The following is a 26,321-nucleotide window of genomic DNA, read 5'->3' as shown; positions in this document are numbered from 1 at the left end:
AGAGTCAGCCTCATTGAAGAATAGGCAGTGTTGCCCCACACTTATAATTAAATACATTGGATGAAGGGTTTGGGTGACAATATGGAGGAAAGCATATTAAAAATATCTTTGTAGAAATATTAGAATATATAAACTAACATACTTTGTTCATTCCTCAAAGAACATTTATTCTTATGATTCTTGGCCTGTTTTCTTAAGAAAAGACCTTCACTGTTCTATTTAATTTAGAAAACAGTAAAAAGAGATTTGTGGATTATAATTACAGAGAATCATTTTGAACCATAGCTTCATGCTAGTATTAGAGAGATAACCTCCAGATCAAAATTTCAAATAATGTAATTTTTCAAATAAATTTTCAATATCTGGTGCAAACACTGATACATATTTTTTCCATATTCTATTTCTTTCACCTTTTATATCTCCATGCAGTTATAGAAATGTAATTCATATGTTTTTAAAATCATTTATGCTTAACTCATCAAAATACTGCTTTGGGAGTTATTTGATGTGCAAAAAGGTTTTACATACTTTTCAATAAGCATTTAAAACCCTCTCTCCCAGAAACAGAAGAAGTTTTCATTTTTTCCAGAGTAAATAATTATTTTCTTTAGTGTCTTTATAATTGTCTTTCCATGGGCTAGGCCATTCCCAGGAGAAGATTAATTTTAGTCTAGTTTGTGGTACAGTGGCCACAACCTCACTCCTATTCTCCATTTGTCTTTTTCATCAATTCAATGCTTTAACATTTTGCTCTCAATACACATGCCAGTTATTCTTATAGCTATTACCTACTTGCTGGGAAATAGCCCTCAAATGCAAAAGGCCACATATGGGCTTCTGAAAACTCTTCCCGCTGGTCATATTCAGTTCTTGAGAGCATTTTTCTTTCCAATGTTACTAAGCAAGTTAGATTTGGGAAGAACATGAAGTGGTAGAGGAAAGGAATGAAGACTGAGTTCAATGTTATTTCCAAAGCCTTCCCAGGAAAACAATAATTTATTATTCATTTTGGAATTGTAATTATGGAGATAACCCCTCCAATTAAATGATTTATTTTGCCACAGAACCTAAAATGTACATCAAATTTAAGTCTAATTGCTACAAGTTATTTTACACCTAAATTTAATAAACAATGTGATGTTTATTCTTCATATTTCTATGTAATATGGCTTCTAGAAGCAAGTTCTCCTATCTGCAGCATTGGTGGGGCCAGACTGTACAAGTTCAAATCCTCACTCCACCATTTGCCAGCTAAATAACTAAGGCAAGTTATTTAACTTCTCCATGCCTCAGTTTCTTTATTTGCAAAAAAAAAAAAAAAAAAAGGACAAAAGTAGTACCTACCTGATAGGATTGTTTGAAGATTAAATGAGTTAACACTTACAAATGTTTAAATTACGTGATCAATACATAAATCCAGTGTAACAAGAACGGCCACCACAAGTCACATGAGAAACTGAATTCCTTTACTTTTAGCTCCTCTATTTATTATGGCTGTGCTTTGTCAACAGAGGCACATAATGTTAGCAGATTTGAGATTTACCAGAAAGGTGTCGGATTTTATTTCAAATTATGAATTCCTAAACATGGAATGATATACCATCCTGCTGTACACTCAGGGACCCCTTAGAGTTTGGAGCGTGAGAGACCTAACTAACCCTAGTCCTCTATTTGTAAGGGGTTTTGACATCCAAGGAGCCGCTGAGAAACAGTGACTAGTATTCAGAAAAAGGGAGGCTAAGAAGTCACCGTTTTCAAAAAATAAACTGAATTGGAGTGCTGCCTGCGTTTCGTTCTACTGCCTCTGGAAGAGGTGTGTTATCTAAAGTGCTTCCATCATGAATAATGATTGAGAAACTGCCTTTACTCCCCGGACTACTGTACTCCCAGGTAGAAATCCGTGGGCTGATGCCCAGGTGTCTATCTAGAACTTGGTTATTACACACGTTAGAGGAACCCATCCTCCAGGAGCCCATTGTGAACAGGCAGCGAAGGGAGGGGCGGGAACGCTCAGGGTGAGCCGGGTTTCTAAGCACAGATCAGAGCCCCAGTACTTTTTAAGCGCCTAGTTCTTCGGGTCATTTCGAAATCGGCTATCTTTGTTTACATTTTCGAACCTGGCTCGGCACCAGAAAGCATTACTACCTTCTGAAAGGAGAAGCACCCTGCATTCGTAGACAGTGCTGGGGTGGTGGGTGGGGGGAGGAGGGGCAAAGTTCATCTTCCCCCGTGTTGGAGGACGACTCCTGCCACACGTGCGGGTTGTGACAAAATCTTTGAATAGCAGGGGCGGTTTAAGCGAGGTGGAGGTTTGGGGAAAGGCGAGGAGGTAGGTGTGGGGCAAGCAAGCAAAGTGCGGAAGCCGTACGGGGATTCTTCTAGAAAGTGGGGTGGGAAAAGGAGCTAGGGAGGGCGTGTGGAGGGAAGGCATCTGTGTCAGAACGTGCGTGTGAGCGGATACAAAACCCGAGAGAGGCGTGAGCAGCTCTGTGTGTGCGAGCGGGAGCGAGGGGCGCCGGCTCGGGGTGTGTGCGCCTGGGTGAGTGACACTGAGGGGCGGGCTGGCCGGCCGGCCGGCGGGCGGGGGCAGCCTGCGAGGGGCGGGAGTGTCCCTGCGTGGAGCGGGCCGATCCGGAGTTGTGTCAGTGAAGGAATCCAGTCCGGGGGCCGAGCTGGCTGCGCCCTCCGCCGCGAGCGCCGGCAGCACGGGGCGAGCTCCGGACGGCGCGCGGCCCAGGCAGCGGCTCCCGCTCGGCCCGCCCTCCGCGCCGCAGGGGCCGCCACCGCCGCCGCGCCTCCCCCGGCGACCGCGCCCCCGATCGCCGTCCCCCGGCCCGGGACAGAGCGGCCGGCGCTCCGCACAGAGGTAAGCCCGGGACTCCCGGCCGCCGCCGCCCGGGACCCCCAGTCCTCCCTCCCCGCGCGGCGGGCCGGGGCCGGGATGCGGGGCTCAGGCGGACGCGGCGGGGCCTGTGCGGCCGGGACGGAGGCTCGGCCCGGGCCGCGCGTTCCGCAGCCTGGGCCGCCCAGCCCCCGCCGCCTCCCCGGGGCGCTGGGTGTGGCCCCCGCTCGGCGCCGACGCGGGCTGGCGGCGCGGACTGGACGCGGAGGTCACCGTCCTTCCTTTCTCAGGCCGGCGCGAGCGAAAGAGCGGGCGGGTGGGAGGAGGCGCCGAGTCGGGCGCACATTTGCGCGCTTGGGGCGAGCGTGTGGCCGCCGCGCTCAGACGTGGACCCGCCCGCCCCGGATCTGAATCGGCCGCCGTCCCTCGCCTGCCCTCTCCGGTGCGAGCGCCCCCTTCCACTCGCGGAACGGAGTGAGACCCACTGCCGCCCGCCTCCCTCGCTCGGAACCGCGGAGCTGCCCGCCTCGGCCGGGACCAGCCCGCTCTCAACCGCGTCCCGGCGCCCGGCGGGAGCGGGATGCGGTGGCCCCCAGTAGCCGCGAAGTCGCCGCGATGGCAGGCGGGGTGATGCGGCTGGACGCCGGGCGACCGGACCGCGGGACGAAGCGGTCGCGCCGCCGCGTCTGGGCGGGTGGACCCGGAGTCCGCGGGAGGCGGCGGGGGCTCGGGACCAGGCGGCGGACTGAAGCCCAAGGCGGCGGTTGTTTCGGAGACGCGGAGAGCGTTCGCGCCCTCAGCACACTCGACTTTGCGTGTCTCGGAAGATCGGCCCTGCTCGCTCGCACTCTGTTTGGTTGTTAATACTTACTGCAGACGTGGGAGGTGAAGGGCTGAGACTTCACCTGGACAGAGATGCGACCGAGGCTTCCCAATTCCGCGAGTGGAGGCTTCCCGGTCTTGGGGGGCTTGGGGGGGGGGGTGTGTTCGTGAACTTCGTGAGCTTTCAGTTCCCAGCAGTCCTGGTTTTAGCGGATGTCAAGGTTTTGGAGACCTGACACTAAAGATTCTTTCTGTACAGCGTTTTCCTTTGAGTGTATTACAGAATCTGTAGCTCGAGAACTAGTGAAAAACCTTGAACTTCAAACACAGCCTCTCTCTTTACATAAAATGTTATATGTAATATTTTTCACTTGCTTTTTAAACAAAATTTAAATGTTATGTTAAAAACTTTCGCCATTCCTGTCAAAAGTGAGAAAAAAAGGTCTCTGAAATTTTAGAAACTAAGCAGAGAAGAGGCTTATTCCAGTATTTGAAAGAGTATTGTCGTGTGACCTTTATGATACTGTTTTAGTTGGTCTTAGAGGAACAATTCATTGCCATTCTGATTGATTTTTGTTTTCTAGAGGTTAAGCAGATGGGCAAGATGGCAGGGAAAAGAAGGGACAGGAAGTCAGAAATTGCTTCATTCTGAAAAAAAACAAACAATATTCAAGTAACAAATCCAATTATTGTGAAAGATACTCTGAAAATAAAGACTAAGATGGCCTTCTGGATGAAGTATTTCATTGGCTTTATAAAACTATCACTTAACTAGAGAGCAGTGTGTTGTGTGCATGGGGGCAGTTTTATCAAGTAAGTGTACTGCTTAAAAATATCTGTGTATGATAATATTTATTGGATCTTTAACTGGGGAAAATCAACTTTAGGAATGAATTTCTGTTTGAACAAGGCAAATATTGCTGCAGTCTCTAATTAGCGTTGTGGATTAAACTCAACCTTTGTTAGAACCTATTTAATGGAGGAAGAGAAGGTAAAATATGTCAAATTCTGTATCTGTGAGGCTTTATTTTTTTAAAAGATTTTATTTGAGAGAGAGCATGAGCAGGGGGGAGGGGCAGAGGGAGAGGCAGAAGCAGACTCCCCTCTGAGCAGGGAGCCCCACAGGGCTGGATCTTAGGATCCTGGGATCATGACCTGAGCCTAAGGTGGATGCTTAACCTACTGAGCCATCTAGGCGCCCCTCTGTGTGGCTTTAAACACACACACACACACACACACACACACACACACACACGACTAGCCCCAAAGATAATTTGCATAAAAATACAAATGACTTGAATGCAGGGACTGTTTAAGAGAATGGTAAAAACTCAACATCTGGGAAAGGAGTATATTGCCAATTTTCTTTCTCTCTTTAATCCCTGCCTCTGAAAATATTAAATTATTTCCTAGGAATCAACTTAGTTTAACATACCAATTTAGGCAAGATGATAAACTCCTTTTGTATTCATGTTGTTTTAGGGAGCTCCCTAATGAAAATCTTAAATTGACTGTTTCTGTGCTCCCACTGATTTTCAAGTGGCCATTGTGGGGATGGGTATCTATGGGCTCATGAAGCTGTTCTGCCACTTCATAGTGATCAGGGAAAGAAAATGCTTAGGCCACACCATTGCAGTCTTTGAAGTGCCGCCAGTCGGAAGCATTCATAGATCAATTTTGCTGTGCAGATGGAAATACTTGCCATAAGAAGTTAAGCTCTAGAGATGTCTCATTTTTGGTTCTAACTTCTTTCAGTTTTTCAGTCTGTGACCATAGAATTGTACTGCCATTAACAATGACTATTCATTTATGGCTTATATGTGAAAGGCGTGTTGGTGGTCTTCTGTTATCTTTACATGGTTTTAATCAGCATCTCATGGTGTGAGCCAGGACAAGAACTTTTGGTTACAGTTTTGATGAAATGGAAGAAGTTGAGGTTGCTTATAGTAAGATCCAAGCTGCTGCCACCTGTCTGGCCATATGATGAATGTGGAGTGGGTTTTGTATGCAATAGATAGATACGGCCTACTCACTGCCCTGTCGTCTTCTGTAGACCCTTTCCTGACTCTGATAATGGAATCATACGGCTGTTACAATTTTTGTACACAGAGTAGTCGCTTTTATCAGCATGGCACAGAACATGAGGGCTGATATATAATATGGAAAGATTTAAACGATGGAGTCTGTTTATTGATTTCTGAATGATTGTGCATAATTCAACTAATCAATTCATCCCATCACTGTTCTGCCTTCGAGTGTAATCACACAATTAAAGTGTGATTTTCATGATACAAACAGTTAAAAACCCAATACACATAATTATAGAAGAAAAACAAACCTTTCTTTTTTCTTTCCTCTTTTGAAGTACTCTGCTATGAAGGTGTTATTTCCTTGACACATCAAAATGGCTAATTTGGAGTTGTGATGCTTGTTATGTAAATAGGCCATATGTTGAATTTCTACAGAAGTCTATTCGTTCAGTGTTGTGGTAATGGTTAGGATCCCCTAAGTACCATAACTAAAAAACATAGTCTATGAAGATGTATTTCTCTCTACTATTTATATCATACTCATTATTTTTGTTTAATAGCTAGTATTTTTATTTTCTAATAAAATATTCTTAAGTGTGATGGTTATCTATTCTTACAGCATATACGTTTTTATCTCTAGTACTAACACAAACTCTGTTTCCATTTATGCACCTGTTTAATAGACTTTTCATGGTGGATGTTCTGCTGTCAGACTAAACGCTGCATGCCTGATAACAAACTTCATATTCTCTGCTAACCCTGTTCCTTTCACAATGAAAAGACTTTCCCTTTTCTTGATATTCAGCATTCTCTTCATCACCCAGACTTGAGATCCAGGGACCATCCCTGACTCCTCCCTTTCATTCCTTCAGTAAAACTGTACATCAAGTCCTGTTAACTTTTCCTTTGTAATAGTTTCTCTGAGCCAGTCCCCACATCTCTACATTCCTCATTCTCCCTGATAGCTCAGGTCCTTGGCCATCACTGTTCTAGTATGACTAGAGCCGGCTACATCTTGGTTTCTTGGTTAATGAGTTCTCCCCACTCTGCATGCTTCCAGCACATCAGCCTTCCTAAACTCTTCTCCTTAGAACTCCTGTCCAAGGACTGCCTTGCAGGAAGGCTGTGTTGACCTCAGGTTTCTCTGATTCTAAAGCCAGTGCTCTTTCTACTAGTTCAAATACTTTCCATGCACCCCCTCCCCCCCGCTTCAGTCCCACCTCTCAACCAGGTTTTAATATACTTCACAGTCTTGCCCAAATTTGACTTACTGACTTTATTTTCTACTTCTTTCCAACATGAACCTTCTCTTCCTGGTAATTGGATCTCACTGCCCTTCTAAGATAACTTTGTGCCCTTTTGTTCATGCTCTGCTTTTTAGAATGCCTTTTCCTTTTTCCTCTAACCTAACAACTATCTCCAAGTTAAAGCCAGCCTGATCACGTTACTCATTGGTTTCTTCTTTTGCCCTTTTGTCCGCACCATCCCTTCAGACCATCAGATACTCTCCCATGATATTGTGTGCTTCATTCTTGCTTTTCCAACTAGACTGCCAGTTCCTTGAGGGCACTGATGGAACTTGCATGCTGTCCTTGAACCATCTACAGGGCTTTGGCATAGCAAACTCTTGATAAGTATACCAGTAGAATCAATAAACTGTAAGGGTGTTTTTTTTCTGTATGATGGGCTTTGATATTGCCTGTGTCCTGCTCACCATTATGTCCCCAGAGCCTAGCTTGCAACTTGACACCTAGTCATGACCTCAATAAATATTTAACATAGAAATTAATGTTGACATTAGCTAAAAGGGACAGGCATTTGAAGGAGACATCTGTCAAGGAGTTTTTTCCCATTTTTCTTCCGTGGTTCTAATCAGCCTCTCCATTCATCAGCTGTGAGATTCTGAGGCCTCGGCATTTTCCAGAGTCGAGATAATGATGGAGGCTGGCAGTTGTGAGTTGGAATTAAGGAGGCTGTCGTTATTTTAAGGTGGAGTGATGGGTCCCAGTAGTGAGCAAAAATAAAAGCATTCAGGCTTTATGCCAGCATTTTATACCTAAAACAATTAGACTGGAGTCCTCAGTTAAATACAAGTTTAGCTAATCGGCCATAAAATCCCGGACTGTATTGCAGGGGCTGCCCAGCCTTTTCATTTTAAAACTTCCTGGTAAATTAAAAAAAAAAAAAATCATCTGGGGATCCATCCAGGGATGAAAGGTAAGATAGGGGAGAGTTGCCACGCCCATCATATTGTATTCAGGACAAAATTCAATTCTTTAAAGAACTTTAAATTAGACTCACTTTATCCAAGACACTGTTTTTGCCAGGAAGGAGTTTATAGTCTTAACAGGAGAAATGACACGTGTATCCCGGAAATGAAGATCTAAGAGAGCTCAGAAGGGAAGATTTCCTTTTGCTGGGAGGTGGTGGGGAATCTTTCTAAAGTGATGGTTGTCTGAGCTGTTTATCAAAAGATTTCAGCAGCTGTCATTGGGAATACAGGGCTGAGGGGATGGTGGCGGGGTGAGGGGGTAGTGCGGGGCAGGCATTCTTGAGTTGCGACTGTCACATCAGTACTCTGTGACGCTGCCCCTGCTCCTAAGCCGAAACCCCGCCAGAGCTCTCCTGGGCCTTGGTGGGCTGCGGTGTTCAGTAATGAAACGTAAAGGATATACAGATCCCTGCAATAATTACTTTTGGTGCCAAGTGCTGAACTGACCATGACATAAAGCACAGAATAAATCTTGTAAGCAATATAACCAGTGCCTTTCTGGGTAGCATCCAACTTGCTCAGAATGCTCAAAAAGGTCTCCTGCATTATGGAAACATGGCTGAAGGTTGAAACTTTAATAGAACTATACATAGGGAGAGGTCTGGCCCCAAGGACCCAGCCGTCTGTGAGACACTGCCCAGTTCACCTAGGAGAGCTCAGTAAATGAGCAAACATACTGTTCTCTAGAACCCTGGTTCTGATTCTGTAGAACTACCCCCACGAACTGTAAAACAAGGACAGATGGGTACAACTTTCAGGGAGACAGATTTGGGGTCAGTGTAAGAAAGGTGGTCCTATTATGGATTGTGCTATTTCATGAGGTGACTAAGCCCCCCCCCCATGACAAAATGTATTCAAGCACAGGCCGTACCAGGCAGTGTCTCATTTAAATACATGCCTTATCTCCTTTTTTCCCCAAAACAGTGCTCTGAAGTACATATTCTTATTACCCCTGTTTTACTGAAGAGCAATACCAAAGCCTGGAAAGGTTGAGCAGCGGGTTAGGCGTAGAGCAGATGTCAGGCATTTGAGGGCCGAGACTGAATATGTACTGTGATGAAGAAAGGACACACACATTGGATGGCCATTAGGATTTTTAATATATTTTTTAAAGATTTATTTATTTGAGAGAGAGAGAGAGAGTGAGCAAGTGAGAGTGAGTAGGGGAAAGGTAGAGGGGGAGGAAGAGATTCCTCAAGCAGACTCTGAGTGTGGAGCCCAGCGGGGGGCTCGAGGAGGGGCTCGATCTCAGGACCCATGAGATCACGACCTCAGCCGAAATCAAGAGTCTGCCGCTTAACCAACTGAGCCACCCAGGCGCCCCTGGCCATTAGGATGTTTAGGGCCCTTCCTATCACTAGGATTGGTGGTTTAATTCTCCTTAGGGATCAAGATGCTGATTGTTGCAAAGCACAAATTCATCAGCAGGGGCACCCAGTTCTAAAAATTCAGAACAAAGTGAATATAATTATCACCATCGTAATAGGTATCACTTATTGATCATCTCATTTAAACCTCATAGTGATCTTGCAAGGATGGGATTATGTATTCTTTTAAGAGAGCGACACAGAAATCAGGGAAGTTACATAACTTGATTGAATCTGCAGGACTAATAAGTGGCAGAGGAGTCTGTTTGGTGTCTGGTCCCCCCAAGCCTGGGCTTTTTTCTTACACCACTCTGCCAGATAATTCGTGGTGATACTGAAATATTTACCTATCAGTTCAGCACAGACACTGACCAACCAGAGAGGCCACAAGCTATAAAGACCCGCTGTGGCTCTCCCGAGTCACCAAGGTGATTTAGGTAAAGCCCAAAGGTAGGGGAAAGGCTTGGTAATATACCAAGACCACAGATCTGGGGCTCCAGGAAACGAGTGACTTCTGTGTTCAGCATTTATCTGATTTTATACATGATATGTAGTACTAGTTTTAAAAAAAACTTCCTATATAATTATATTTCATTTCTATTTCTAAGTAAGGAAAAATAGTTTTGCAATGGTAATGTTATATCTTCCTTATAAATGGTAGGTTCTTCCTCCTCACGCCTTTTCTTCCCTTTACTGTCTTTAGTCTGAGGCTAATCTTTCTAGACAGCATCCCCTCTTGCTTCCTCAGGGACCTTGCTCTATTATCTCTCTTTTCTTTAGGCTCTCAACCAACCTTTTGCTTTCAGTGCATTAACATGCGTAAGTCTCCTCGTGTTTTATAAAAAACCAAAATCTCCCTGGCCCCTTCCCTCTTGGTCTGGTTGTGTTCCATCCCATTCCTGGTGTTAGAAGGATAGTTTCTTACACAGCACCTGAACCTCCCCTTCTCCCCTTTCTGTGCAGCCCCTCACAGCCCTGTCCTCTCATGATGGCCTCCTCTGACCTTAAAAACGGGCAGGTCCATTGTCCAGGATTCTTTTCTAATTTTTTACCTGTGTGCCTTAAGTGATCCTTCTCTGCTCCTTGAAACTTGGCCCACCTGTTTTCTGAGTCATTCCTCTCTCCTGACTTCCCCTTATGGCATATTCCTAATGTATATTCTCTCTCAATCAATGAAACCCACTTCACCAATTTTTAAATCTGGGAGTTGTTCTAGATTCCTCCCTCTTCCTCATCCCCTACATTTCATTGATCACCAAGCCCTGTAGAAACCATCTTTCTCAGTCTCTTTGGAATCTGCCCTCACCTGTCTAAAACACTTACCACCATTATTGCTTTGGTTCAGGCCCTCACCACTTCTCTTGAGGATTAGTGCAGTGGCCTCATAACTGGTCTCTCTGCCTTCAGCCTGGCCTGCCTCCAACCCATTCCCCACACTGCTGCCTTTCTAAAAGGCAAATTTGATCACGACTCTCTGTGGCTTAAAATCCTTCAGCAAAATCACTGCTTCTCCAGGATAAAATCTAAGCTCCCTAGCATGGCACAAAAGCTCCTTTGTGATCTTGGCTCTCCCTTTGTGTGTGTATCAAAGTCTTCTCTAATGATCTTGGTCTCTGCCCCTGCCCCTAGCATCCCTACTAGAGGAAATGAGTTATTAACGGGAAAGAAATGAGAGGAAGGATGGGAACAGAGAAGAGATTCTAGAATTGTCCTATCTAGTACAGCAGCCACGAGCCGCACGTGGCTATCGAGCCCTTGAAATGCAGCTAGTCCAGATTGAGATGTGATATGAGAGTAAAATACACCACAGTTCAGAGACTCTACAGGAGGAAAAGAATGTAGAATATTTCATTAACAAATTAAAATATTGATTACATATTAAAACAATAATCTTCTGGACATAGCAGTTTAAATAAAACATATTCTTTTTTTTTTTTTTTTAAGATTTTATTTATTTATTTGAGAGAGAGAGAATGAGAGAGAGTATGAGAGGGGGGAGGGTCAGAGGGAGAAGCAGACTCCCCGCCGAGCAGGGAGCCCGATGCGGGACTCGATCCCGGGACTCCAGGATCATGACCCGAGCCGAAGGCAGTCGCCCAACCAACTGAGCCACCCAGGCGCCCCTAAATAAAACATATTCTTAAAATTAATTTCACATATTTATTTTTACCTGTTTTTTTACCATGGCTACTAGAAAATTTTAAATTGCCTTGTGGCTTGCATTATAGTTCTATTGGACAGTATTGTTATAGACTATCTCTTCGTTCCCAGGAGATGCATCCTATATGAGCCAAGCCCATGAGCTTGTTGAATGATTAAGTCAGCCCTACAGGTATAAAGAAGCAGCAATTGCTCCATTCTTAAATCTAGAGATACAAAATGCTTTAGATAAGATTCAGAATCAAAGAGACAGATTGTGAAAGCTATAGCCAGGAGTCATACATACAATGTGCACGATGCTGAAATCATGATTAAAGCACATCTGTCTCCCTTGGCTACCCAGTCCTGGTCAGGAGTGGGAAGCAGGGATACTTGTGTGCTAGAGGGAAGATTTGAGATAGACAGTAGGAGCAAGGGAAGGGCAAGTGGAGTCACATTCCTGAGAAGCCTCCAACATGTGTGGCACCTAGAGCCTTGCCTAGGTCTCTGCCCATCCTGCCATTGATCCTGCCTGGTGGTCTAAGGCCCAGCTCCCCCACTGTCTAGCTCTAGGATTCTGAACAAACTAATGAACCAGTGGGTCTTGAGCCTTAACAATATGTATGGCACAGAGTCATTGTGCATCAAACAACTGCTAGTAGAGCACTTGAGATACCGAGGGCAGCAATCTGTGGATCAGTTGGCCCCAAAGGCTTGGAGGAAGGGCATATGGGCTGCCAGAAAGACCCAGAAGATATGTTGTGTCCTAGGAGATCTGCAGAGCTTTATGTTTTCACAGTAGAAAAGCCGACCAGTGGTAGGAAACCAGAGCTTATCGGGCTGGAGCAGGAGGGAGAAACCTGGAGGTGCGGGCAAGAAATCATGACTATCATGAGAAAAATTTAGCAGGATCAGATTCCAGCGAAGTCTGATAGGCAGAGTGACTCAGCACCTTCTCTCCTGGTCGTTTGCAGATTGTGTTCTGTCGAGCCCCCTTCGGTTCAGGGAAGAATCCCCCTGAGCAGTTGTTTTTACTTGTGTCTATATATTAGGCATGTATCTAAGATTCTCATAAGGAGAGAGTTTCATGTGCTAAAAATAAAAGTTTGAAAGTCATATATCTACAGAAAATGGCCTGAGAAAATGGCGACCAAGTCGGTGTGGTTATTGTCCTCCCATCTGTAGGATCTGGGACGAGTTTAGGCCCTTTGCAGGAGGGTTCCAGCTCCCTTGCTTACGTTGCTCAGGGACTGTCCGTGGGATTGGGCCTGCAGTTTGCCTTGGCCCAGGCAATTTACCTAGGAAGCCATAACTCTCTTCATTCTTAGGTAACCACATTTTTCACTTTGTGCCCTAGGTTTCACTTTGTCTCCCTCATTCCCAAGCCCCTGCTTTGTGTTTTTGTGTAGGAAACCTAGATTGCCATCATATATCTCCATGCCTTCTTAGGACAGTAGTCTTACTGCTGAGCTACAAGCCCTAGGGTAAGTCCCTGCTACTCCCTTCCAGGCTTCTTCAATACTGACACCTGCCAGCAGTGGGCAGGAAACTCAGTGAGTTTGACAGCTTGCCTGGATACTGGCTGTTACCTGGTTTTAGACCCCTGACACCAAACACTGCTTACTAATGAGCTTCCCCAGTGGTCTCTGGGTCCCATTTGTACCCTATGTGCAACTTGGGAAGAGACAGGGAAGGCAAAGTTAGGACCGCTTTTCCTAAATTCTGACACATCCACTTCTTTGTCTCCAGTGGGAAGGCTGGTCTCATGTGTAGACGAGAAGGGTGCAGGCTTCACGGTGTGATTTCAGAATCCGAATTACTCGAAAGGGCACTTCAGATATCAACAGCTTCTCTTTCCTGCTCTCTAACACGTGAAAGGCTGCATTATACAAACTCTGTTTCCTTTCCTAAGATCAATAGGGTTTATCAGAAAAAAGAGGACAGATTTGGTGCTTGAAAGACTTGATTTTGATTTCTGTAATTGGCTTTCTATATTATTTAAATTATTTAATCTTCTTGAATCTCAGTTTTCTTATATGAAGTGAAATCAATGATACCTATGTGTTTTGTTGTGACTAAATAAAATGAGATATCAAGTGCGCAGCAGTAGGGCCTAAAATGCAAAGGCTAGGGAAGTGGTAACTTAAACGTGCTGGACACATGCTCCTTAGGTTGAATACTTTGATGGACCCTTCCCTGAGACGAATAAGGAAGAAAATAAGCAATCTGGGTCAAGGGGCCAGATTTCACCCATCCAGGGGTGAAAAAGGACCATAAGGAAGTTGCCTTCACGTTTCGCTCAAGGCCAGTCCTACCTAATGGTTTGCATTTGTGCAAGTATTCAGCTGGGATTATGAGTACAGCATGAAGGCATGGAAAAAGGGCATGTTCACATCCTCTGCCAGGGTAATATAAGAATAAACAAAGCAAGTTTTTGGATCTCTGAATAGCCAGGTGTGCTGCCATCAAAGTAAACTTTTATTTCTATTCTTTGTTGATAAGTTACAAATAAAGGAAGTCACTAAAATACCCTGAAGAGGAAGATGCATAGACAAATTAGACACCAGGGACAGATCTCACACTTATTTTGTTGGAACTGTTCTTTGCTTAACTGTGGGTGTTTGGGAAGTTCTTTTGTTGTAGTCTTTGTTGCTTACAAGAAGGAGGGAAAGCTTTGGTGTACTAAAGGAAAGAATGGTTTTGATTGGAGGCAATATTCTTCTCAGTGTGAGCTGACTTTCATATATTACAGCGATTGCTAATACATAACTGAGAAAACCCATTTATTGAAGTGCCATAAACAGCAGCGAGATAGTCTGATCTGACATAGTGCCACTTCTGATCGATGAGTGTTTATTATAGGAATGTGAGCAGTCTTAGAATTTTTAGGGGAAAAGTGGAAGATGTTATGGTGGCTACTGTGGCTGCTAATGTCCTGATCTAGAAAGTCTGTCCTTTCTTTTTACTTCCCTTGTGAAGTCCGAACGGTGGACTGGATTCAGTGCACGCACAGGGCTCCCAGTGACTTCCTCAGCTCCTGGTGCAATTGACCACCCCACTGTAATACCATAGCCTCAGCATAGTGTCATGTGAAAATAGTGAACACTCAAGGAGAAAATGCAAATCAACTGCCTCAAAAATTAAAAATAAAAGCATTAAAAATATTATTGAGTGCTGGTTTGTGACATTGAATATATAAACCCATTTATTGTTTTGATAGTCCCAGGGCAAGAACTGTTTCAGCTGCAATGGATGATATCCACTAAGGTTGCCGTGACAACATTAATTTATAATTTCCAAACTTTGGTAGAATTTCACCTTCTGGACTCTTCCAGATTGCATTTAAATTTATAGTTATTTCTCTTTTATCAAGGCAGGCATATTTAGATATTGCTTACATAAATGCCCTAGGACCGTCTTCATGAAAGTTACTAATGTATATTTAGAAGCATAGAATGTGTGTTGGAAAGGGATAGTGGGGGCTATGGTTTTTTCAGGTTTCCCCCAAATGCAGGATTCCGTCCATATTATCCCAGTCAGCCAGCTGCCGCTATGAAGCACTGGCAGACAAAACTGCTGAAATCTGCCTCCGTTTATCCTTTGGGGTGCCCCAGAGTACCACTCTCTTGTGGTAGCTCTTCAAATATTTGACCGCAGCTATTGGACCTTCTCTTTTCAGGCAGACGTGGTCCCAGCTCTTTCAGCTGAGCTCTCCCATCCTGTCAGCACTCCTCTAGTCACCCACTGCTCTGCCCATGCCATTTTAAAAGTAAGGATCTTGAACTCAACACCCTCCTCCTGAGTTCTCTAAGCGGTAGGAAACAAACTCCTTCAGGGCACCCTTCTTTTATTAATCTAGTCAAATATTCTGTCGGCCTCCGTTTTAAATCTAGGGCAGCACATTGTTGGTTTACCTCCAAAGTCAAATAAAATTTCCAAGTCTTTTTTTAAACAACTACTACAAAGCCATGTCTCCCTTACTCTGTACTTGTGCAGTTAATTGTGACCCTGTGTAGATGATTTTACATTTATCCTTGTTACATATTGTCTCTTTTTGTCAAATCACTTTTCTTCTCTAACAAGACATTTTTGAATTCTGATTTTTTTCAATTCAATTTATTAGTGGTACTTCTTTCACTTATTAATTACACATTTGAGAATTGTATTTTCTCTCTCATTGATCAAATGTCGACCAGGACAGCCCTGTGACTTTCTACAAGAGACTTGGCATCAATATGTGAATTTTGTTAGTTTTTTTTTTTTCTTTTGACTAGTTTGATAATCTTTCACTTGTGTTTTCTTTCTTCTCCCCAGGCTGTCTAAGAGGATAGAGTCAGGAAATATTTAGTCAAATGCCTCAGTAATGCTATCGTTGTTGATCCACTTATTGCCAATCATAGAACCTCTATTATGAAACAAAACGATTAATTTGGAGTCACTTTTAAGATAGTATTAAGCAGTTTTTCTTTTGAAAAATTTACTAAAAGCATACCTAAATAATCTTATTTTTAGTTTAATTTAAAAATAACAATTTTGTAAAACAAATTCATTCCTCGTCTATAATTTCAACTCATGTGAACTTGTTTGGTTCAAAGGAATTGCTTTTTTTTACATCATTCAGTTCTCTTTATAGAATCATTACTCTGGAAATGAATTGGTGGTGTGACAGGAAATCACTCCTTAGGTGTCACTCCAACACATCATTATATTCACACCTTCTGGGATAGACAGTAATCAGGCTGAGGCATGTCCAAACAGTGTGCTGGTGTCTGCATAAATGGCTCCATGACAATATCACTTAACATGACCATGACAGAGAATGTACTGATGGCATCATGTCACTAATGGATGTGTTTTCCCTAAGTGGAAAATTCTGTATTATTTGAAAAGATGGTTTCCCCACCCCCCTCACACAAGCTCTTTGAGTTTTTGTATTAATATCAAATGTCTGTCAAATATACATATGGTTCTTCCTGTACTATATTTGGTTGCATTCATATTCAAAATAGTTTTTTACATGCTTTTTACCTTGGACTCAGTGGAAAGAAAAAATAATTTAAAAGAACAGTAGCACTGAGGAACTCAAATCTGTAAGTAAAGATACTACTATTTGTATAATACTTTATATTTTGCAAAGTACTCTCATTTTCTTCTTTGAATTTTTTTTTCTGATTGTAAAAACAACGCATACTCATTGAATTTGGAGAAGATACTGAAATGGATAAGAAATAATTAAAAGTCAGCTAAAATTTCACCAGTCAGAGAGTGTCATCGCTAGCATCTAGTGTGTCTTCCTTCCAGATATGCATGTGGTGTGGCTTTGAGTGTGCATGTGTGCGTACATTTGTGTGTTTGTGTGTGTTTAAACTACCTCCTGGCGGACTAGGAAGTTTGTATGGAAGAATCAGTGTGACATACTAGTTAAAAGGCCTTTGGGGGTTGCCTGGGTGGCTCAGTCGGTTAAGCGGCCAACTCCTGATTTGGGCTCAGGTCATGATCTCAGGGTCCTGGGATCAAGCCCCTTGTCAGGCTCCATACTCGGTGGGAAGTCCGCTTGAGGATTCTCTCCCTCTCCACCTGCCCCTCCCCCCCACACCTGCTCTCACACACTCTCTTCCTCTCTCTCTCAAATAAATAAATAAATAAATCTTTTTAAAAAGGTAAATAAAAGGGCTTTGAAATCAGACAGTTCGAGATTCCAGTCCTGGCTATGCTTCTTATGTAGTGCCTGTAAATTGCCCAAACTATCAAAATTTCAGTTTCTCTTTCTATAAAATGGGGATAATAATAGTATGCATCTAATAGGTTTATTGTAAGAATTAATAAGATAATGCATGTAAAGTGCATAGCATCGTACATGGCTCATAGTGAATGCTCAGTAAGTGTGAGCTTCTTATACAGGTTTTCTTGTCTGTTTTCCTCACTTAAATTCTAGGATAGCAATTTCCCTTGTCGTAAAATATTATTGGAAAAATATTTGGAACGACTGCATATATTTTAATATATGACTATACCTTAATGTAATCATTTCCCTATGCTTAGACCATTTCCCATTCTTTGCTATCATAAAGAGCCCCAGCGTTAATATCCTTTACATTATTTTTTGTGCATAGACAACAGATTCAAAATGAATCATTAATGGCATTTTATAGGTGGAAAAAGAACAATTCCTTAGTGTATACTCATATACCAGGTTGTATGCTAGGTTTTTTACAGCAAAATTCTTGTTTACCTCTTCCACAACCCGTTTGAAGCAAATCCGTTACCCCCATTTTTCAGATGAAAAAGCTCTGAGGGGAGATAAGTAGTTTGCCCAAGGTCATAGAGATAGTGGTGGTAGAGATGGTATTTGAAGCCAGCTGTCTGATTTCAAAGCTTAAGCTTTTCCATTCTGGCATGCAGTTCATGCCTATCCTTTTAAGGCTGGCAGAATGAATAGTTACCATTGTGCTTTTTACAAAATGTCACCTGGTACCACGTAAAAGATAGGACACTTGGCTGGAACTCTTGGCTTCCTCCATGTAGTACCTCTCGTGTGCATATGTTCTTATATGTTTTGGAATCAAACCTCATTAAAATAAGGTGTTAACTAAAGGAAATAAGACATCGGTATGATTATTTGATGAAAGCAGACCTCAGGGAAGAAAACATTTATTTAGTCAATAATACAAAAGTTGTCTTTGTTTTAGTGGTATGGACTAGGCCAAGATTACTTCTCTCCCTAGGAATCAGAGTATTTTACATAAATCAGTATAGGAATCAAGTGATAATAACAGCCAAAGTAAATTGATGGTGTCAAAAGGAATTTTAAGTTTCATTACTTTTATACTAGGGGTTGAAAGGAAAAATCTTTAGCTTTAGCTATAAGATGATACATCATCAAAGAGCTACAATATTTGCTAAAGGTATAGGTATGGGGAGACATAGAATATACTGGGATAAACCCCCAAAGAATTATTTGGTGAACTGACAAGTTGTCTTTAAAAAGTCAGCCATTCGGAACATTTATCTTGGCAGCTCTCAAATCTGACTTACAGCATGTAGTGTGGCAGTCAATTTTGTAGGAAAAATGCATAATTAATATGAAGATCAAGGTGTAGGTATTGCCAGTCAGTACCTAACACAGTTTCTTAGAACAAAGGAACAATTGAAGTTGTCTTTTAATAGGGTAATCCCGGTTTGTCATTTTGTAGGCTTCAGTTCTTAGTAAAAATGAACGAAAAAAATCCAGTAGTAAAATTTCACATTGAAAAGGTACTTTGTTGCAGACTTTATAACCAGCTATTGTCTAGTCAAGAAAGCTATCTTTGCTTAAAAAAAAAAAAAAGAAGAAAGAAAGAAAGAAAGCTATCTTTGGTTTTGAGTTCTTGAATTTTTATAGCCTTTGAGCTTACACATTCTTGCCTTAGAATTGTTCCAGTTTTTCTTAAGCCATTTTAGTTCTTGCAAGGGATAAACAGTGTCGCCCACAGCCCAGTAACTAAAAAGGTTTGGCTCTTGACAGAACATGACCACCAACTTGACCTGTTGAGAGTATGTCCCCCATGGTGATGTCTTAGCTGGAAAGGGCCCAACAAGTTAAATTTGGGCTCTGTATACAAGTGGTGAGTAGTTGTAACTGTGAACAGAGAATTGGACATGAATCTGCAGACTGGATTCAAGATGTGGGCTCCATTGCGTGGTAGGTATCTGACCTGGGGCCGAGTGCCTTACTGTCTCTGCCCCTCGGCTCCCTCCGCTCTCATACAAAGATAACGACTACTGCACAAGCAAATGGCATATGAAGGATTAAATTTATTGAGCAAACCATGTGGTTAACTCAAAAGTGCTTTTATGATGAGTTTCCAAGTTATTAATTGATGGCCATGGGTCATCCCTCTTGAGGAGAAGCCAATTTACCATTTAAAGTATTTTTAAATGGAAAATGGGAATATTTGTAAAATATATGCAAAAATACACCATTCCTGGGGCTAATATCACCAGACCCTCCTAACTCTGCTCATGCTTTATCCAATAATAATGGGATAGGCCCATTCTCTGCCCTGTAAACCCCTGGTGCCTTGCTTGGAGTCTCTCAAAGCTCATTCCCATGGTTTATTCCTCTGATGAGGGAAGGAAGCCCTTGGCATCAATAGGTGATTCCTTTGAACACAATCAAGACCTTTGTGAAAATAGGCATTTAGATCTATTATGTTGTTCCAAGATAGAAGCAAAATTTTTATATTTGATGCATTATTGTAGCTTTCAATAAAAAAAGGCTCTAAGAAAAAAAACCTATAAGGTAGAAAAACATATTCCAACTAGATTGCTTTATAAAAAATTATAGGAAACTCTTTGATTATTAAAGTAATCATTGTTGCTGGAGGGGAAAAGAAAAGAGAACAAGAGGTTAAGAATTTTGACACTGGGCAATGTCCAGCAAGCTCTTTAGAAGTCTCTCTTGGTTTTTCCCGCAGCCCTGATTATGTCCTAGTTAAGGGCACAGAAACTACTTCTGAGTCTGGCTGTAAGAAAGTAACTCCCAATCCTGGGGCTGCACTGACTCCCTTTCCCTGGGCTGCTGTGGGCCAACCTTTCTGCCTTTTATTGCCTCCAAGATGGTCATGGAGGTCCTTTCTCTCAGTCCTTTAGAAGGACAGAATTTGATCATTAGCTGCCCTAGGGCTGAAGGGGCTGTAGGACTCTTATGAAGGTGTTTCAGGCAATTAATGATTGAAGTGTCTCTATGGCATTCCCCAGGGATGGGAGTGTGTAAGCTGTGTGCTGGACATTTTAGACAGGCCTCCGTGATGGTTTAGCAATAGGGAGCCACCTGAAGGCCCACAGATCCCCGGATGACCTGAGCATGCTAGCTGGGAATAGCTAAACCTGCTTGCTATACTCATTTTGAATCAATTTCTAAAATTTATTTCTCTTACACAGGAAACTATTTTGCGTTTCCTTCATTTGCTTTGGTACCACATTTTATTCAGCTCATTTCTTCATCAGCTATTTCTTGTCTACTCTGTACTAGGCACTGTGAGGAATAGGGAGTAATCAGACACTGAAAAGGAGAGAACATTACATATCTTTGGTAGAAAGCAAGATATGCCTCCAGAGTTGGGAAAAGGGAGAAGTTAAACACATAATGATTTTTTTTTTTTGCTGTACTTTCTACAATAAATTGTACTATATAAAAATCTATACCAATATTCATTTATGTAGCAAATCCCATTATAATGAAAATTCATGTTATCTGTGACTGGGGCAAGCATTACTGGAACACAATTCCAATACAGCAGAAGACTTTGGACAGTCCCCTTGGAGGGAGCTGAAATGGGACTTGACCTATATATCAAGCTTTTCATGGCTTTGATATTTTTCATTTCCACGTGTCAACAAATACCTGACTTGATATTAAAGCCAGTTAAATCAATATTTCTTCCTGTAGTCAAGGTACAGCAACATATATCCAAGGGCAACATATCCCCAACAGCCATATTTTGTTGAGTACATATATTTTTGTCATAAACCTAACTGATTGAACTACCTTCAGCTGAATAGGATGAAAATATCAACATAGCTAGCATTAAAAAAAAAAAAAGAAAAGCCATAAAAAAAAATCTTTTCCCTCACCCCTCATTTAAGCAATCCCATAATTTATTTTGCTCACTTGAATCACAAGGAATGAGAAGATGGAAAAGATCTTGATTGTGGTAGCTGTGGTTTCCCTATGCTCCAGTGGGTCTGCCTTAACCTTAACCTCCCCCAGCTCCCATCCCAACCAGAGGCTTTCTGAACATGGCGGCATAGTAGTGGTGCAAGCGAACCCAAGAGTTGTAGACTGTAGGGTCCTAATAATTGTGAGAGAAAGGAGAGTAGGGTATTAACTCATTCCTACTTCTTTTTTGGAACTTTTAACTATTAGAAGATTTCTGAAAGTTACCTGTTAAAAACTCCTAGTGTTTCTATAAACAGATGGCCTGAAGTCAGTTTATAAACACAAACAAATTTATTTGCTGTTGTCAGAGAGGCCTTCCTTCCTTGTGTACTGTGGAGAGAAGAGTGATTATCATTCACTGGGCTCCTGCTCTGTGTTCAGCACTTACAATATCTCACCTCTAGGAGACAAAATGGGGCTTCAAGGCATGTGTTATTATTTCCGTTTTATGGGCAGCAGGGGCTGCTGAGTAGCTTATCTGGGGCACCAAACCAGAAAGGGCTTTGAACCCAAGTTTGTCTGATTCCAGAGCCTTTTCACTTTTTATATCAGGTGACTTTCCATAATATATCATGAGATTGAAAAAACATTTTTTTTAAAAAGTGTTAAAGTATTACACATGCTCATTATAGGAAGTTTGGAAAGCAGAGAAATTATAAAGAAAAAGGAAAAAAAAAAAACCACCCGTAATTCCTCATCCAGTGGTAATCACTACAAAATTTTTAATTTTTTTCTTTCCAAGCTTAAGAAAGCTCTAATTTATATATCCAAGAGAGTATTGTTCCTCAGAGTTGTCCTCTTTGACATTTATGCCTGTACTCCAACAATGTTGCTTAAAACATTCTTGGAATCTCTTTCAGGGCCAATTTAGGAACCAAATTCTCTATAGACTTCCATGCACAGGGTACTACTTTACCTGAATACCTATCAAAATAATACATTTTTTTGGGGAGTGGGGTGGGAGGGATGGGGTGACTGGGTGATGGACACTGGGGAGGGTATGTGCTCTGGTAAGTGCTGTGAATTGTGCAAGACTGTTGAATCTCAGATCTGTACCTCTGAAACAAATAATGCAATATATGTTAAGAAAGAAAAAAAGAAGAAGAAGAATGTAGCAGGAGGGGAAGAATGAAGGGGGGGAAATCGGAGGGGGAGAAGAACCATGAGAGACGATGGACTCTGAAAAACAAACTGAGGGTTCTAGAGGGGAGGGGGTTGGGAGGATGGGTTAGCCTGGTGATGGGTATTGAGGAGGGCACGTTCTGCATGGAGCACTGGGTGTTATGCACAAACAATGAATCATGGAACACTATATCTAAAACTAATGATGTAATGTATGGGGATTAACATAACAATAAAAAAATTTAAAAAAAAACAACAAAAGTGACAGCGATTTTAACAATTATAAAAAAAATAATAATAATACATTTTTTTAATGTTCTCCCATTTTTTGCCTTCTAAAATTTTATGCTAAAAATATTTAACCACCCTGCAAAGAATGCCGTCATTGCTCTCTTTAAGAACCATAAACATCTTGTGCTGACTTCTGTTGTTGTAGGAGATAGACTTTGCCAAAATTCTACTTCCTCCCATATCAAAGATTGATGGACATTCCGGGGCATGTTTAAAAGTCTGTATTAAAATTTTTATCTATAAATGTTTAATAGTTTATTTGACAACTCATGTTATTTATTACATTGTCTCCACAACATTGTTTGCCTTCTTTAGTTCATAAAATCAAAAAATTGTTCTTGTCAAAAGTTTGAAAAGCGTATTTTAAAATCAATTTCTTTTTAATGGAAGTATTATACTCATGGAATTATTCCCCTCTGAGGAGTTTCTGTGAAAGAAACATGTTTAAGGGTGATGAACCAATCTTTAAATAAAGTCAGTAGCATCTTGTGTCAAAGTAAATGTTTCTCAAAGAAGCAGTCACATGTACACTCACATGCACATACATGAAAGATTGCTACCAAAGTGGCCATTAGTGTACCTTAAGAAAGTCAAGAAAGTCAAGTAAAGTGTCAAGTGAGTTCTCATCTCTTTGGTTTATTGCATACAACCCTATTACTCTTTTTTTTTTTTTTTTAAAGATTTTATTTATTTATTTGAGAGAGAGAGAATGAGAGACAGAGAGCATGAGAGGGGGGAGGGTCAGAGGGAGAAGCAGACCCCCCGCTGAGCAGGGAGCCCGATGCGGGACTCGATCCCGGGACTCCAGGATCACGACCTGAGCCGAAGGCAGTGGCTTAACCAACTGAGCCACCCAGGCGCCCCAACCCTATTACTCTTAGAAAACAAACCTAACCCTCAGCCCAAGCATTTCACTGGTTGTCTAGTTTCTGCCTTGTTTTTCACAGACATTGTTATCTGCCCCATCATTTTAGCATGGCACCCCCTCCCCCAATGTGGGACCCCGGTTTTGGATTGGTGCAGAATTCACTGGGGCCACTCAGAGGGCAGAATGGGAGTGTGCAGCTGTCCTCAGGGCTGCAACCTTCCTTGGTCTTCTGATTGCCAAGATTTCCTTGATAGGACTTGATCCTGCTCCCAGAGCTAATTACAGAGTGTAGGCCAAGTCTTGTGTTGATATCCTGAGCACTGTTCACAGTGCGTGGCATTGTGTTCGGTCAATGTGTGTTGGATGAATGAAGAATTATAATATATTCTCTCAAAAATGGACTATTGAGAGGGAAGTTAGTCAGATTGAAAGAGAATCAGAATAGACTGTAAATTAGAATCTCAGGTCAGTCTGCTCATTTAAAGATGAAACCCGAGAGGTCAGCTGACTGAGAGAAGGCCAGCAAGAGAGCTGATGCCAGAGCCGGGCACAGTATCCAGTGTCCCGACACCCTCTCCTGCCCTTTCTATGCTTCCTCCTTGTTGTCATTCCCCATTTGCTTTATGGAGGTTGATCTGACTGCAGGATCAGTGACCAGAGCCCCTGCAGCCCCACATAGTGCTTAACAGAGCATCTCAGGGACACTTGAAGAGATTGTTGACTTAGTGAGTGACTTAGGACCCTGGCACCTATCTCTGTGCCTGAGTGGTGACTAGCTACGTGGTGAGCTCCCTGGGGTTTTGGGAATATTCTAGAACTATCTCTTGGAGAGGAGACTATTATAACAGCAATAATAACAGTAGCTAACATTTATTTGTAATAAATTAGGCAGGATATCACTGCGTAGCACCCCGCTTCAGAGGCCAGATGGTCCCACGTCCCCACTCCACCACTTACCTGGTATACTTTTATGAAACGTGATTTGACCTTCAGTGTCCCATTTTCTACATCTGCAAAATGCCAATGGCAATAGTGCCTTCCTCAAGGTATTGAAGAGTTAGCCTATTTGAAGCCTTAAAGCAATGCTAGGCACTTTCTAAGCAATAAATGTTAGCTATTGTACTTATTAAAACAGCACTATTGTTTTTTGAATTCATGGCACGAATTATATATTATCCAGTCTTCTCAACAGCTCTATGAGGAGGGTAATGTTATTATATCCCATCTCACAGTTGAGTAAACTGAGGCACAGAGAGGTTAATCTGCCTAACAGCTAGTAAGTCATAGGTAAGACCAATTCCATGTCTGCCTAACTCCAGATCCTGTGCTTGGGATGTGATGGAACAGGGTGGTGTGGCTGCTAAATGTGGATCTGACCTTCCAAATTTACTTTTTTCCTAGAGCATTCCAGAATCCAGGCTGCTTTCAGGAATATCTCCGTGGATTCTTGGGTAAGTAGAGATGTTCCTTCCCTTCTCCATGTTCTCTCCCATTGCCCATGGCCAGCCGTCCCTGCACCTGCAGCTGACTCCCAGAGGCCTCATCACAGCCTTTGTCAGCCTCTCAGGGTCTCAACCCCTGTTCTTGTTCATAGGGGTATACACTGAAGTCACTCGTGATGGGGTGCAGGGAAGGGGCAGCGGACCCAAGGCACTCCTGCCTCCCCTGCATCCCCCTTCTCCACCTCCATCAGCATTTCTGTGCATTTGTTCAGAGTAGTTTCATGCATGCAAAATACTTCAATATACCAATAGGTATTTTATAGATGCCCTTGTGATGTAGAAAGGAATCGCTCTTTCTACAGAAAAGAAGAATGATTTCTGGGGCCAGACTGCCTGGCTATCCCTCCTTCCAGTGATTCTTTTTTTTTTTTTTTTTAAAGATTTTATTTATTTATTTGACAGAGAGAGACACAGTGAGAGAGGGAACACAAGCAGGGGGAGTGGGAGAGGGAGAAGCAGGCTTTCCACAGAGCAGGGAGCCCGATGCGGGGATTCTATTTTTGCTGTTGTTGTTGTTGTTGAAGAACTTGCTCCAGTGACTCTAGAAGTCTGACTTGCAGTCTTTAGTGCTCACTCAGTGTTGAGTGCGAGTGGGAGGGCATAGGCTTTTGAGCCAGACAACCTGGCTTTTTTCCTGCTTCGGCTGCCTAGTAATTATGTGGTATTTGCATGTCACCTGCTTCTCTGAGCCTCAGTTTCCTCCTATCTGAGATGGGGATAATTCTAACCATCTCGCAGAGTTGTTGGAATATTTCTAGCTCATGTATGCAATATGAACTGTACAAGATAGACATTCAATTAAATGGTAATTATTGTTATCAGTTATTAGTATTTGAATGGGTTCATCAAAAGTGTTTGCTGTACAGGAAGCATGTTGTTATTTTTGATTCATCATACTTTACCTGAAATATTTTTATTTTTTCCCCCAGTAGTCTTGCTTGTTTAAATTCATTTACTTAGCAAACCATATCTTCATTGTGAAAAGATCATCACTGGTCTGGACACTGTCAAATGATTGTAAATTCTAAACTGAGGTAGTCCAAATGAATGAGGCCTCATTGCACCAGAATATTTCCATGAATGTTAAATCTCAACTTGATCTTTTTCTATAACCCTGAAACTTTAGTAGTAACTTTTTTGAAAAGAGCCATTAACATTGGTGGGAGTTGGTAGTTTTCCATGAGAGGAATAGAATAATTTTACTTCCTCATATCTGAAATCTGAATCACCATTGAAAACACTTTGTTTATAGCTGTTCAAAGAGAATTAGTATGGAAACTACTGGCTGGATTTCTTCTCTTTCTCTCTTTCTCTCTCTGACACACACACACACACACACACACACACGTGCCCGCTACTGGCTGGA

The 26,321-nt window shown here is 42.3% G+C and overlaps 1 protein-coding gene across 5 annotated transcripts in view; it reads left to right on the top strand.

Moving 5' to 3' along the window:
- The first annotated feature begins 2,411 nt into the window (after positions 1-2,411).
- Positions 2,412-26,321, top strand: part of SPATS2L (spermatogenesis associated serine rich 2 like) — a 162,892-nt gene continuing 138,982 nt past the window's right edge. For 2 of the 5 annotated variants that reach the window (XM_032405246.1, XM_032405231.1), the window contains exons 1-2: positions 2,788-2,866; positions 24,855-24,904. The gene's annotated coding sequence lies outside the window, so the exon portion shown is untranslated. Of the gene's footprint in view, positions 2,540-2,787; positions 2,867-23,449; positions 24,905-26,321 lie in introns of those variants that run through there. The other 3 variants (XM_032405203.1, XM_032405237.1, XM_032405196.1) reach the window with 3 other exon arrangements.

Source organism: Phoca vitulina, unplaced genomic scaffold (assembly GCF_004348235.1).
Source record: "Phoca vitulina isolate PV1807 unplaced genomic scaffold, GSC_HSeal_1.0 scaffold1, whole genome shotgun sequence".
In the NCBI taxonomy this organism is placed as follows: domain Eukaryota; kingdom Metazoa; phylum Chordata; class Mammalia; order Carnivora; family Phocidae; genus Phoca; species Phoca vitulina.
This window is presented reverse-complemented; position numbering and strand designations above follow the sequence as displayed.